Here is a 15,552-nt window from a genome sequence, read left to right on the forward strand (position 1 = left end):
ACATATTTTTGTGACCAAGCAAATTTTCATCAATAACAAGATGTACAAAATGAATTATAGATATAATTGTGAGTCTAAAGGTGTTATATATCTGTCTTTGTGCACTTCATGCGATGCATTCTACATTGGCAAAACGGAAAGGAAACTAAAACAACATATTTATGAACATTGTTATGCTATAAGTAGGAATGAGTCTAACAATGCACTGGCCAAACACATTTTAGACTATCCTGATCATGCTTTCAAATTTGCAGTTTTACAACATAGGAGCATTGATATTAGGGGAGGACCATGGCAAGTCCTTTTGGAAATTGATGAGCTTATATGGCAGATTAAGACTAGAGCACAAGTCTTTCCGGGTTTGAATAAGAGCCTTTCTATCAAATGTATGTTGAGATATTTGGCCCTTAAACAATGACATTAAAGGGTTTACACATACATATACATTTCTGGTTCATTTAGATAGATTTTTGGATTTACTGTTTATGTTAATTTTTATTTATGGTTTCACATACCATATTTTTATACTCATATATATATATATATATATATATATATATATATATATATATATTTATACATTGTTTAAGTTTATAGTTTTTAGTTAATAATTTGGTAATTTTGTTGAAACATTGTTATGTGTTTATAATATTTATTGGTGTCTGACATATATTCCTTTATGAGAATAAGATTTATATAGCAACTTATGGTTTATTTTATGTTGTGTAGCGAGGCTACTTTAAAATTTTCCTGCTTGTTAAGTAGGCTGACTCATTAATTTACTCAGCTGAATAGTATATAAGGAGAACCAAAATTGTTTTATAACTGTTTGTCTAAAGAAGGCAAGTTATTGTGCTTGCCGAAAGCGCTCACATTAAAGGTTTTTTCTTTATTTTATTCCGTATTGGTGTGACAGTATTAATTTTTTGCTGGCTTTCATGGTTTCCTGCTATGCCTGTTTTTACCAGTTTTAGTTTTTGTTTGTGGTTTGTAGAGACAGAAAACTCCCAAAGGCAGAATGGCGGACAACTCACAGTACAGCTAGGTGGACTGAAAAAGAAAGAAGTGTGAAAAATGAGTTCACAGGGATGTTAGGATAAAGTTAACAGTTAACCAATGCAATTCAGTAGGAAACAAGGTAGCAGACAAGGCTTACATGTAACAAACTTAATAACAACATCATCTTATACCTAGATAAGTGAGCATAAAGAAAGAATATCAGGACCTCATAGAGTCATTAGGATTATTAATAGATTACATACATTAAGTTTAGGACCATTAGTTCAACAGCAACAATTTTGAGGTTGTGACTATCTTATAGAAAATCATCTTAATGCAGTCCTTGCTGTATTGAAGTATTTATAGCTGAACCACATGTAGTTAAAATCATTAACATGAATGCATCTTAAAATAGCCAAATACCAGATGTATGTTAGTGAATAGCAAAATATGTATGCAGGGAAAAAGCATCTTGATACAGCCATTGCAGTAATTTAGATAATTCACTAATGAATTCAAAGTTAGACCCTTTACATTTCAAGTCAGCATATTATAGTATCTTAAATTCAACAGTACCAATTTTGAGTTAATGATTCCCAAGTTGTGACCTCCAGGAGAGGGAATCATTAAGGAATAGTCAATGCAGAGTTAATTATGCTTTGCAATAGCTGAGTGTACTTGTACATGAGCTGTTGGAAGATGTAGTCTAGCTGTATGACAACTAAGCTTAACTATGATGAGACTAGGACAAATTCCAACACAAGTTAAAGATTTGCACCGGAATTACTACCAAAGACTGGCCTGCCTTATAGTAGAAATGTGCAAATCAAAACAGCTTCAGCATATTCACATATTGGCAGCCTCAGTTAATACAAGCCACACATTCTCTTTACATTATTGTAGAGTATAATAATCATAATGCAGTAGACCAAATAAACAGATGAAGGCAGCAAAAACTTACATGAGGCTAGTCAGGTAAGCTAAGAAATGGCAAGCACAGAGCACTTAAATGCCATTGAACTGCAGTGGCCCGGTTAGATTTTAAAAATGGTGCCCACTTAATCTATCCACTTAAGTAAATGAGGTAGAGATGGGGGAGGGTCATCTGCTACTGTTTCACTTGCCTAGGAAGACTCAGCAGTCAGTCAGTTTCAGTATCAGTGCATCTAATTTAATTAATAAGAAGGGGATGTGGACCTGGTCACCAATGGAGCAAAGCAAAAGAAAAATGATGAGTATTATCAGTAGCCATGGACTATGCCAGGCAAGTGATAGAACAGAAAACTTTTTTTGTAACAGAGTAGTCTGTATTGTTCAAAAGTATTTTGTCAGACCTGCTTTGTCTGAGAGTAAATTTTGTGTCTAGACTGTGAAAGAAAAGAGGAGCAATGAGTTGGAAGGGCAGGAGGGGCTGAGTACTTTCTAAGAACAAGATCTAAGGTTATGTAGCGTGGAAAGTGAGTGTATAGTCGGGGTAGGGAATAATCTAAAATGTGACTGGCTTGTGCTCACCACTTCTAAGTAGTAGAAACTTAAAGAGCAGGTTTAAAAAATTAGAATATATAAGAGAGGAACATACAGTGTTACAATTGTTGAATTTCCTATTGGGCACTGGACTGTTTGCTTCAGAACGTTGGCAGTGAAAGGGAGAAACCGTCCAAAGACAGAATGGGGGACAACCTGCAGTATAGCTTGACGGAAATGTTATAGTTGTTGAATTTCCTATTGGGCACTGGGTTGTTTGCTTCAGAACGTTGGCAGTGAGAGGGAAAAAGCATCCAAAGGCAGAATGAGGGACAATCTGCAGTGGAGCTAGGTGGAAATGTTACAACTGTTGAATTTCCTATTGGTCACTGGGCTGTTTGCTTCAGAGCATTGGCAGTGAGAAGGAGAAACTGTCTTTAGGCAGTATGGGGGGGCAACCCACAGTACAAGTAGGTGGAAATATTACACTTGTTGAATTTCCTATTGGGGACTTGGCTGTTTGCTTCAGAACATTGACAGTGAGAGGGAGAAACCATCCATAGGCAGAATGGGGGACAACCCGCAGTACAACTAGGTGGAATGAGGCTAGTCAGGTAGGCTAAGAAATGGTGAGCACAGAGCACTTAAACCCTGTTGAACTGCAGGTGCCAGGTTAGATTTTTTGGGTCTATATTAAATCATCAACCACTTAACTTGTTGAATGCCTAAATATTGACAGCTAAGGGTTGAAAACTGACAATATCGAACAGCCAGTTAAGTGAATTCTTTCATCGGGAAAGAATGCACTTGACCATGTAGCACAGACTTCCAAGGAGTAACAAAGTGGGGGGATTCACCCCTACACCCCCCAATGTGGGGGGGCTGTGCCCCCCACAGCCACCCTAACCAACTCCAAGATCGATCTACATTGGGGAAAGGGCAAACTCCCGATAATGGCCAAGTGAATTCTTTCCCAATGAAAGAATTTGCTTAACTGGCCATTCGACATTGTCAGTTTTTGACCCTTAGCTGTCGACGTTTAGGCATTTGACATACTAAGCGGTCGATGAAATAATATAGACCCAGTTTTTCATGCACATGTTGCTGTGAAATATAAATTTTGTCTAGCCTAACTCAGTTTTTATATCCTGGGGAATAATATATAAATTCACTCTGAACTCCTATAACTGAATTCACATCTTCCATGCCAAATATTTTCATAAATTACTTAAAAAATCTACCCTCCTTTGTTATATTTTCCCTTCTGGGCCCCCCAGACTCATCCTCACTGCTGCATATCAAGTTCCACTCCCCACATATAATTAATATTCCTTGCTGAAGGCTGATTATTTGACCTAGAATTTTCTTACACTCCATTATATGAGTTTTAGGTGGAATATAAAGTGCCAGTGTAATCTTGCTCCCTTGCCAGTAGCCCCTTAGCACTACAAATCTGCCATTGTTATCTTTTTTATTCTTCTTCTATCACTATTGGAGCGCCTCTTGCAATTAATGTATGTACTTCTGTTTTCTTTTGTCCCAGATATTTTGCTAAATAACCATCCTAAAAACCTTTCTTTATCAAATTCACATTCATTTCTTTCTAAGTGTTCATCCTATATCACAGCTATTTGCACTCTATATTTTTTAATATAGTTCAATACTCTTTCTTGTTTGCATTTATCTGTGAGGCCATTTACATGTAAAGACATTAAAAAAGCATCAATTTATTAAAAAGTTATTATTCCCACCTTTTATATATATAAAACACCATTTTTGTTAAATGTCTAGTTCCAGCTTTTGTGTTACATGCATACACTGTCAGGCTGAACTTTTATACAGTTGTTTTTTGTCATATCTATTTGAGCCTATGCCTCCTCTTATAAAACATTTTGTTTTATTGAAAGCCCTCAGGAAAAAAACAAAACAAAACAAAATGAACACCCCCAATACCCCCTAAAACCTATTAACTTAATACTAACACACAAAACTATGTATACCTTCAAATATTGAAATTTTAACCTACTAATAGGAACAAAATCCCAAACTGACAGCCATACTCACAGATGTGGGTTAACGTAAAAGAAAGGTCATCCATGCTAAGATGCATGGCGCAGCCTGTACTTCTACTAAGTGCTGATTGGTTTTGTCTTGTCTTTATAGCTCTCCCAGCTGGGAAAATCCCTGAATGTTTTCAGAGAACATTAACTACCTTGGGAAAGCCCCTTAATACTTTCAGAGAACATTGTCTACTTTGGGAAAACCCATGAATGCTTTCAGAGAACATTCTCTACTTTGGGAAAACCCTGAATGCTTTCTGAGAGCATTACCTCTTAGCCAGGTTCTCTTTTTTCCTCAACCAATCACTCTCTACCAGACTGTAGCTAGTTTTCTTTATCCGATTGTCTCCATAGAGGCATGAGAACCAGGCATCCAGTTTCTCTTTACCAGACTGTTTGCATGGCAACATGAAGAACAGATCCAGAATTGTTACTGAGCTTCCATGTATTTGCTAGAAAAAAAGCCTCATAGTATTCAATGTTCTTTTTCATTTACTTGCTCTCTCTTAAAACTTATTAATATATCAATCTAACATCTTTAATGCATTTGGGCGGCACAGTGGTGCAGTGGTTAACATTGTCACCTCACAGCAAGAGGTTCTCCAGTTCGATTCTCGGCTGGGGTGCCTTCTGTGTGGAGTTTGCATGTTCTCCCTGTGTTCGCGTGGGTTTCCTCCAGGTACTCCGGTTTCCTCCCACATTCCAAAGACATGCATCTGGAGCATTTCTCCCCGGGCCTCCGCTGAAAACAGGCTCTGTGGAACCTAGTCGGACATTCCCGGTCAACAAATGTTAAATAAATAAATAAAATAAATACATTTCTTTCCTCATGGACGAATGAGAAAAAGCACATTAATCTCTCTTTCTTAAAACTGAACAAGAAGAGAGGGAGAAGGGAGAAAGAAAACAAAACAAACAAACAAAAAAAACAGCAGCACCTGTTTACAATCACCATTACACTATAAAATAATTGAAAAAAAATGCCTTATAGCTTGTAAAGAAAACCACATGCCACAAAATTGGTAATATTTAAGAAAAAAAATCTTTGCTTACAGTTAACTTTCCCCCTTCTCTTGCCGTCCCCAAATTATCTTTCCAAAAGTTAATAACATGAAGTAGGGCATATGCTTTACAGTCCCCCAGATGTCTAACAAACTCTGAAAAAGTTCAATATCTCCAAATTTTTTTGTTCTGTCATATTTTACAAATATAATTATTGCATTGTAATCCCATATTAAGTTAATAGTTTTATTACTGTTCATCTCCGAATCCTGTCTCTGCTTCATTGCCAATGTATTCTCTATTTTTTAGTCAACTCTTGTGCTCCCTTCCTTCTCTCCAACATTTTCCATTGAAACAGTGGAAAGGGTTTCACAGTTTCACAAATAAAGTCTCTTTGTGGTCTTTATTACCAGAAGACCAAGAAGCAGAATCTCCTTCTGTTTCACAGCTTACTTATAGTTGGACAAACTTTTGTATTTCCTCCTTAGCATGTACTCCATCAAAAATTATTTTGTCCCTTCAGGGAAGAATACCTTGAAGACAGCTGAGTACAGCAGCTTGAATCTCACACCTGCATCTTGACATTCCCTGAATAGTGGAATACATTTGCTCCTCTTCTGCCTGGTGTATAGTGAGCAATCATTCTCCACAAACACTCTTCTATCTCCCGCTTTTAGTACTTTGTCCTTCTGCCACAGTTTTGTCAGAATCAACTCCTTCTGCCAGTAGGGTTGCATCATTACTTTCAAAGGTCTAGACTGCTTTCTTATAGCCAGGTTTGGAGCATACACATGATGTGTCCTTTCACAGCTAACAACTACTGCGTTGGAATACCAGTCCAGCTACTTATTTGTGCTTTCATAAAATTAATGCAGTCTATTCCTTTCGGCGTCTCTGGTGTAGCTGAAAATCATGGGTTTTCCCTACATGCTCTGTTCTCTAATTCTAATATTTTTTGAAACAGCTCTTCCTGAGCATTCTCATGTTCATCCATCCTTTTCTTTATTTTGACCTCTGATTTTTGCAGCTTTATCATCTCATCTGAATATCTGTTTAAACCTTCTTTCATTTTTCGAGGCTTTTGTTGTTTGTGTTGATATTCTCCATCAGTGTTTTCTTTATTTTAACCAGGTCTGTATGCAGTTGTCTTATATCTTTCCATAGGTTACTGAAAGTCATGTTTGAAGGTTGCACTGCTTTTTTCTGAACACCTGTAGAACTCTCCGCAGTCAGTGTTTCTTCCTCACTTTTCGTAGTTGATTTTTTTCCAGGTTTTTTTGTATTTGTTTATTCCTGGCATCCAGGCAGTGCACTTACTACCCAGTAACTAAAATTTCCCCATAAACTCAAGTCTACTGGCTTTCTCTACTAAGTTTCTGTTTTCACACTGGGAGAGCTAGAAACAACCTGTTACTCAATGTGCAGCCATCTTGGAAGTCAACTACCCTTCTCGTATAACAAAACCTTCTCATACTATTAACTAATCTGTTTCAGTTCTACACATAAACCTTCCATTAATTTTTGTCCCAAAGTTTTAAACTACCTCATTTTTCTTATATTATTTTCTTTCTTTTTAAGCTTGCCTGTTAAATCGCAGTTAAAGTCTCCTGTTATTAGAATATTCATACATATCGCTACATAGTCTAAAATCTGATGACATCAACTTTCCCTTTCTTAAAATTAGTATAAGTATATAATGTTATAGTTCTATATGCCTATTCTTTCCCTTTTAAATCTACAATGGATAATCTTCCCATTTTTGCTAAAGTTACATCTAATATCTCTACTGTATTTCTACAGAATACTGCTATTCCAGATTATCTTCCCTCATAGTTTCCCTGTTTGTAATCTTTCTTCATTTGTTAAAAATCTTGTCTTCTAATATAATTACATAATCACATGTATTATACCACTCCAAATTCCATGTTCTTCTTACTATATTCTTAGTACTATTTACAGTTACAGAAAGCACCCAAAAAGTTTCATTTTCTCTTTTTCTTAGATTCATGGTTTCATAAGTTCATAGCTAATTACTAGGCTAGCTGCCTTAATGAGCAATTCTAAGTCTTGCCAATTTTCCTCCCAAAGGTGAGAATCAAATACTGTACCTTATGTCTGTAAGTCAAACACCTTAACCATGATACCCCCAACTAGAAGTACGCTCTTTCTCTCTCTCTCTTTATATATATATATATATATATATATATATATATATATATATATATATTTATTTATATATATATATATATATATATATATATATATATATATATATATATATATATTCATTTTCATCCATTTCTTTTCTTTTTTCTTTTGTACTTATCTCTTAAAATTTACTTTTTCTGTCTTTTACCCTTTTACCAATAGAATTATTTTTTTTCTTTTACTATCTCCCAAGTTCTCTCTTCTTCATTACTTATTTCATTTCTTCTATGCCCTCTTTATTATTTTTTTCTCATTTAAATTTTCTTCTGTTTTTTTCTGTTTCTAAAATGTCTGCCCTTTATTTACTTTCTTTTCTTTTCTTTCCTTTTCTTATCCTTACTCTTATTTTCATTTTTACAATCTGTCCATAAATGTACAATTTTGTTACATTTATAACATTTCATTTCACATTTTTTTGCATCATGTCCCATTTTCCTACCAATGTAACATTTTTTTTATCACAATTACTTTTCAAATGTCTTTCTTTTCCACAAAAAAAAAAAAAAAAAAAAAAACATGTTTTGGGTTATCCAGGTATTTTACAACACCTGTTTGCACTTAATTTTAAATCGTTTTTTTCTTAAAACTTGCATATTTTCTGTCCTTGACCTAGCACTCTTGTGTGGGGTCATTTACTGCACTGTTATAACTTGATATTACTTGTGAACCTCTGCTATCTCTGTAAAAAACAAAACAAAAAAAAATCTTGCTTTTTCCCACTTTTCTGAGAGTTAAAAGTTCAGTTACAGGCTTGCTGTTCCTGAACTGTTTGAAAGTTTCTGTGAGGCCATTTTTGCTTGGGCTGAAGGAGGGGCTCTGTGTTGATCAGTGGCAGTGACTAACATTGAGCAGCTTCCCTGCCCCCCGGAGAGGTGGTTACTGACTTGAAACTGTAGTTTTATTGGCCACTAGGGGTCATTTCCATAACTCCTTCATCTTCCTCTCTTAAAACCTAGTTGCCTCGTGGTTTGAGCGTCTTTTCAGGCTTGTTGGCTGTTGGTGAAGCACCCTCCAAGAGGAAAAACGCTGAGAGAAGAAGGAGCCACTTTTGAGATTTTAAGTATTTTTCTCTGTTTATTTGCTAAGTTTTTCTGCATAGCTGCCTAGCTTGAGCATTTTCTGGCTTGTTAAACTTGATTTCTGTATTAGTAGCTGTATTTAGAGCACAACCAAAAGCTGTTTGCTGAATTTCCTGTTTGCACTTAATTTTAAATCTTTTTTTCTTAAAACTTGCATATTTTCTGTCCTTGACCTAGCACTCTTGTGTGGGGTCATTTACTGCACTGTTATAACTTGATATTACTTGTGAACCTCTGCTATCTCTGTAAAAACAAAAACAAAAAAATCTTGCTTTTTTCCCACTTTTCTGAGAGTTAAAAAAGTTCAGTTACAGGCTTGCTGTTCCTGAACTGTTTGAAAGTTTCTGTGAGGCCATTTTTGCTTGGGCTGAAGGAGGGTCTCTGTGTTCATCAGTGGCAGTGACTAACATTGAGCAGCTTCCCTGCCCCCCGGAGAGGTGGTTACTGACTTGAAACTGTAGTTTTATTGGCCACTAGGGGTCATTTCCATAACTCCTTCATCTTCTTCTCTTAAAACCTAGTTGTCTCGTGGTTTGAGCATCTTTTCAGGCTTGTTGGCTGTTGGTGAAGCACCCTCCAAGAGGAAAAAACGCTGAGAGAAGAAGGGAGCCACTTTTGAGATTTTAAGTATTTTTTCTCTGTTTATTTGCTAAGTTTTTCTGCATAGCTGCCTAGCTTGAGCATTTTCTGGCTTGTTAAACTTGATTTCTGTATTAGTAGCTGTATTTAGAGCACAACCAAAAGCTGTTTGCTGAATTTCCTGTTTGCACTTAATTTTAAATCGTTTTTCTTAAAACTTGCATATTTTCTGTCCTTGACCTAGCACTCTTGTGTGGGGTCATTTACTGCACTGTTATAACTTGATATTACTTGTGAACCTCTGCTATCTCTGTAAAAACAAAACAAAAAAAAAAATCTTGCTTTTTCCCACTTTTCTGAGAGTTAAAAAGTTCAGTTACAGGCTTGCTGTTCCTGAACTGTTTGAAAGTTTCTGTGAGGCCATTTTGCTTGGGCTGAAGGAGGGTCTCTGTGTTCATCAGTGGCAGTGACTAACATTGAGCAGCTTCCCTGCCCCGGAGAGGTGGTTACTGACTTGAAACTGTAGTTTTATTGGCCACTAGGGGTCATTTCCATAACTCCTTCATCTTCCTCTCTTAAAACCTAGTTGCCTCATGGTTTGAGCGTCTTTTCAGGCTTGTTGGCTGTTGGTGAAGCACCCTCCAAGAGGAAAACGCTGAGAGAAGAAGGAGCCACTTTTGAGATTTTAAGTATTTTTCTCTGTTTATTTGCTAAGTTTTTCTGCATAGCTGCCTAGCTTGAGCATTTTCTGGCTTGTTAAACTTGATTTCTGTATTAGTAGCTGTATTTAGAGCACAACCAAAAGCTGTTTGCTGAATTTCCTGTTTGCACTTAATTTTAAATTGTTTTTTACTTAAAACTTGCATATTTTCTGTCCTTGACCTAGCACTCTTGTGTGGGGTCATTTACTGCACTGTTATAACTTGATATTACTTGTGAACCTCTGCTATCTCTGTAAAAACAAAACAAAAAAAAATCTTGCTTTTTCCCACTTTTCTGAGAGTTAAAAAGTTCAGTTACAGGCTTGCTGTTCCTGAACTGTTTGAAAGTTTCTGTGAGGCCATTTTTGCTTGGGCTGAAGGAGGGTCTCTGTGTTCATCAGTGGCAGTGACTAACATTGAGCAGCTTCCCTGCCCCCCGGAGAGGTGGTTACTGACTTGAAACTGTAGTTTTATTGGCCACTAGGGGTCATTTCCATAACTCCTTCATTTGTCCTCAGAGGAGTGGTTTAAGGCAGTTACTTGTAGTTTATTGGCCATTTTGGGTCATTTCCTGTCTTTTCCAGCCCCCTGCTATAAAGCACGCTTTAGCGCGATTTAGCCCGATTTTACCGTTGCACACTAGGGCAGCGCCGGTTAAGCAGGTTTAAACTATTCGGGCTACCTAAAGTCCACTCTTCAAATTTTCCCTTAAAACTACCTTCCTCGAACTATACTACTGATCTAATCAGCATATCCTATAATTAAAAAGATCATCTCTACTTGACTCCAAGTAGACTATTCTCTATCTGTTAAACGTAGCACTTGCTCCTACAGTACTTATTACCTTGATACGGCACTCTTGTCATAGATAGTACCCCAAAAAGGCAACCCCCCATTTCTCGGTCACCCACGTCCCCGGAATCTTTTTAAAGTTTTTTGTCTATTCCTTCTAGCATGTCGAGGGATCAGTTGCTAGTGTCCTCTCCTGCTCAGCTGGTGAACCTGGGAATATTGAGGCAATGTTACAATTGCCTCATGTACACAGACAACCCTCTCCTCCTCCCACAAAACACAAATACATGCGAGAGATGCAACTATACGGCCAAACTGGAGGCTGAGCTCTCTCAACATAGGACTGGCAAGACCAGTCAGGAGGAGAAGGTTACCACACACACTATAGACCCAGTCTCACATATTACCATTACAACCTCAAATCATACACATAAACACACAAAGACATACTCGAGGCTCTGATCAAAAATCTACCAAAACAGCAGAGGCCACCAAAGCAGACACCCAAACAACCACCACCTCAGAACACAACACCTGCAACACATAGACCTCACAGTCAGAGTGTCAAACAGTCACAGCCCTTAAGGCCAAACACAATGCCAGACACACTAGTCATTGGTGACTCCATAGTCAGACACACTGACGTCCCGCTCACCAGACTGAGTAAGGAGAAGGTCACAGTAAGCTGCCTGTCGGGCGCTAGAATCCGCCACATAACGCAAGCACTCAGGTCTCTCAACAGCAGGTACAAATATGACTCAGTCATTGTCCACGCTGGTGTAAAGCGACCTGAGACGCACCTCCTTGGACTACATGAAAAGAGACATTGAGGAGCTCTCTGATTATGTAGCCCAGACAGGTATGACCCTGACCTTGAGCAGTATCCTACCTTCACCAAGAATGATGCCACAATACAGAGATAAGATGATCAGCTTTAACAATTGGCTTAAACACTGGTGTCATTCAAAGGGGATCCAGTGTCTGTCTGCCTGGGATGACATGCTGGACAAACCACGCTGCCGCAAGGGACGGCTTGCACCTGTCACCCTGGGATTCTGGATATTGGCAAAGGCTCTTGCCACCCCATAGTGCCTTTTTAGGCAAGGCTCAAATTCTAAACCTACCACCCTAGAACACAAAAAGGAAAAAACTAAGGGTAATGCTGCTCAATGCCAGAAGTCTAAATCTCAAAATGCACGCACTCGAGGCCCTTCTCAGTATGGAGAACATCGATGTCTGTGCTGTGACAGAAACCTGGTTCAAGGCTCCTGAGAGCACCCCAGCGCTATCAGGTTTTACCTCATATCATGCGTTCCGCCCCAAAATCTGGACAATACCAAGAAAGGAGGGGGTATCCATATTCATCAAGGACACCCACACCTCAAGACTGGTGGCAACGCACGATGCATCGGAGACCATCCAGGTGCAATTAACCATAGGCAAGACTGCTCTGCAAATTGTAGCATGTTACAGGCCACCCTCACAAACTCAGGAACCTCACATGGCCTTCCTGAAAACACTAGAGGGGATAAATGTATCACCAAACACCATCATACTAGGTGACTTCAATTACCCTAATATAGACTGGGAACACTACTCAAGCCCAAACACCCTAGCCCAAAAGTTCCTGGAATTCATAAACTCAAATGCCATGGAACAACTAGTCACCATCCCCACAAGAGGAGATAACATACTTGATCTCATCATCACGAACATGGGAGCACAATGTTCAACACCGGAGGTGTACCCCTCACTGGTGAGATCAGACCACAAACTAATCTCGCTGGAGGTCCTCATCCCACCCCACCTGAAATAAAAAGACCACAGTAAAGAACTTCTCAAAAGCCGACTTCACACTTCTAAAGACTAGTGTGGTCTCCTTTAAGGCCCCGAGCCGGCGGAAAACAGTACTCAAGCCGCTGAATCACTTACAAATGCCTTCTACCAGCACCTGCAGGACTGCATGGATAAGGCAATCCCAAGCAAAACAAAGACTCTTTGTACCAAAGGCAAGCGTCCAGTCTGGTGGACCCCAGCCATAAACAAACTCTACAACAAAAGGAGGAAGCTACTACAAGATAGAGCAAAATCCTTAAAAGGTAAGACACCCTTGATCACTATAAGTAAAAAACTAAGAGCTCTCATAAAATCATCCAAGGCAAATTTCGAGAGAAAAATAGGTAAAGACTCAAAAGACAATCATAAGGCCTTCTTTAGCTATGTTAGAAACCTGGGAGGAAACTCCCAGATATGCTCAGAGCTAGTTCAAAATGATGTGAAGATTACTGATCCTACAGACATTGCCAACATACTGGCTGACAGGTTCAGTGCAAACTTCTCCCCTCCCCCCCAAAAGGAGAGATATCTATACCAAACGATTGCAGCCCCCAAACATCTCCAGCGCCCAAGTGAGAACTGCTCTCTCCAAAGCAAAAAACACAGCATCCATGGGACCTGATGGTGTCCCCGGCTGTGTGCTCCATGAACTCAATGAGGAATTAAACCCACAGCTAGGACAGCTGTTTAATCAAAGTCTTACCTCTGGATACGTACCCAGGCAGTGGCGCACTGCAACTGTGGTACCACTTCACAAAGGCGGTGCCTCCACCGACCCTGGAAATTACCGCCCATTAGCTTGACAAGCCTTATCTGCAAAGCCATGGAGAGGATCATAATGGACCTCATAAATAAAGACATAGGGAATTTGCAGACTTTGGATCCAACCCAGTTTGGCTTTGTCAAAGGCAGATCATGCCTTTTAAACTTGGTTGACTTTTTCAAAACAGTCACCAAAGCCATTGATGAGGGAAAGGCAGTCCATACAGCCTACCTCGATCTGGCTAAGGCCTTCGATACAATACCCCATTCGGGTATCATTGAAAAACTCATCAGCTTAAATGTCAACCCATACATCACAAGATGGGTTGCAAACTGGCTGAGTGACAGAACCCACAGGGTCAGAGCTGCTGGCGCCATGTCAGACTCAAAGCCTGTCACAAGTGGTGTCCCACAGGGCTCAGTCCTGGGCCCACTCTTGTTTGGCATCTACTTTTCTAAAGTACAAGCAAACACAGGAGGGTTATGGCTGACAAAGTTTGCAGATGACTGCAAACTTGGCGCCATAGTAGAAAACACATCTGACACAGATATCCTTCAGAAGGGTCTCACAGAAACGGATAACTGGTGCCAGAGCCACGGCCTAAAGTTAAATGCCAAAAAATGCATAGTCATACCCTTCGGGAAAAACAAGGTTACCCCTAGCTACCAAATAGGTGGCAATCCACTGAGCACAGAAGAAGTTATCAGGGACCTGGGGACCCAGGTTGATAGTAGTCTGTCATTCGACACCCATGTAGCTAAAGTAGTTAGGAAGACCTTCTACATTTCCCACCTTATCATGAAGGGATTCTCATCTAGATCAAGGGAGGTCATAGTCTCCCTTTACTCATCACTCATCAGACCAATGATTGAGTACAATGCCCCATTCGGACTGTATCTGACCCGACACTTGCAGCAGCTGGAGAGGCCACAAAAGTTCCTCACCAAAAGGATAAAGGGTCTCAAAAATCTGTCCTATGCTGCCCGACTGAAAGAACTCCAGCTCTATTCAGTCGCCACGCTTGCTCAGAGGTGACCTTTGCCTAACATACAAGGCCATGTCAAACCCAGATTTGATGAATATGCTTCACCTCAAAAATCTAGATCCATCAGAGCCACAAGGCGGGAGACTTAAACCTTGACACGGCTATTAATAGGACGTGCTGGAGGGATAGATTCATCACCCAAAGACTCCCTATGCTGTGGAACAAAATCCCGGTACATGTGAGGCAGAGCACCTCGCTGGCCTTGTTCAAGAGAAATCTTGACCAATGGATGGGAGATCGCAGATATACCCCAGGGATTACCTCAGTGTCACTGCTCGACAGAGGCACAGCAAAATAATGGGTATAGTTCCCCATACTAAAGGGGTGGCGTAAGCCACAAAACGATGGGCTAGGCTTGTAAATGCCCTCGGGCAGATAGCCTAGTATGAACCTATGAACCTATGAACCTATGAACCTCCATTTCCCTCCACATTTACCATGCTTGGTATAGATATAATTTTGTTCTCTTTGTATTTATAACACAATATTACAATCCCATTTGCCATTCAATAAACCCCTTTTGACATAAACTTATACAATGTCAGTGCTTTTTTTACATAAAGTTTTCAAGTGTCCTTTCAAAGCCTCTCTTTCTATCTCGGTTTGAAATTGTACATGGATTTTCTTTTTTGTTTCTCTGTTAAATGCTTTTATCACATAAATATTCCACTGGTTACAGTCTTTCTTTTTCTTATATTCTCCAAGACCATTTTCCATTGAAAAAAAGTCACAAAAGTCTCTTTGCTAATAATAATAAATGTTCTTACCCCATGTGTTTTTACAACCAAACAAGCTATTAAATTGTCTCACTCTTCATGCATCTGCATTTCTTTGTCTTCTTTACTTTGAGTCTTCACCATGTACTTCAGTTTTTTGTTTTCTTCAGACTTTTTCTTTTCAACTATTCCCTTTTGCCTTCTTTTACTTTCTCTGCATATATTTTCCTTTTCCATCTCACCACTATTCGTCAGGATTGTCTCTGCATTCTCCTTTCGTATTTTCTCCATAAAGTCCCCCCCAGGAA

Source organism: Protopterus annectens, chromosome 1.part1, assembly GCF_019279795.1.
Source record: "Protopterus annectens isolate FY-2018-M chromosome 1.part1, PAN1.0, whole genome shotgun sequence".
Classification (NCBI taxonomy): domain Eukaryota; kingdom Metazoa; phylum Chordata; order Ceratodontiformes; family Protopteridae; genus Protopterus; species Protopterus annectens.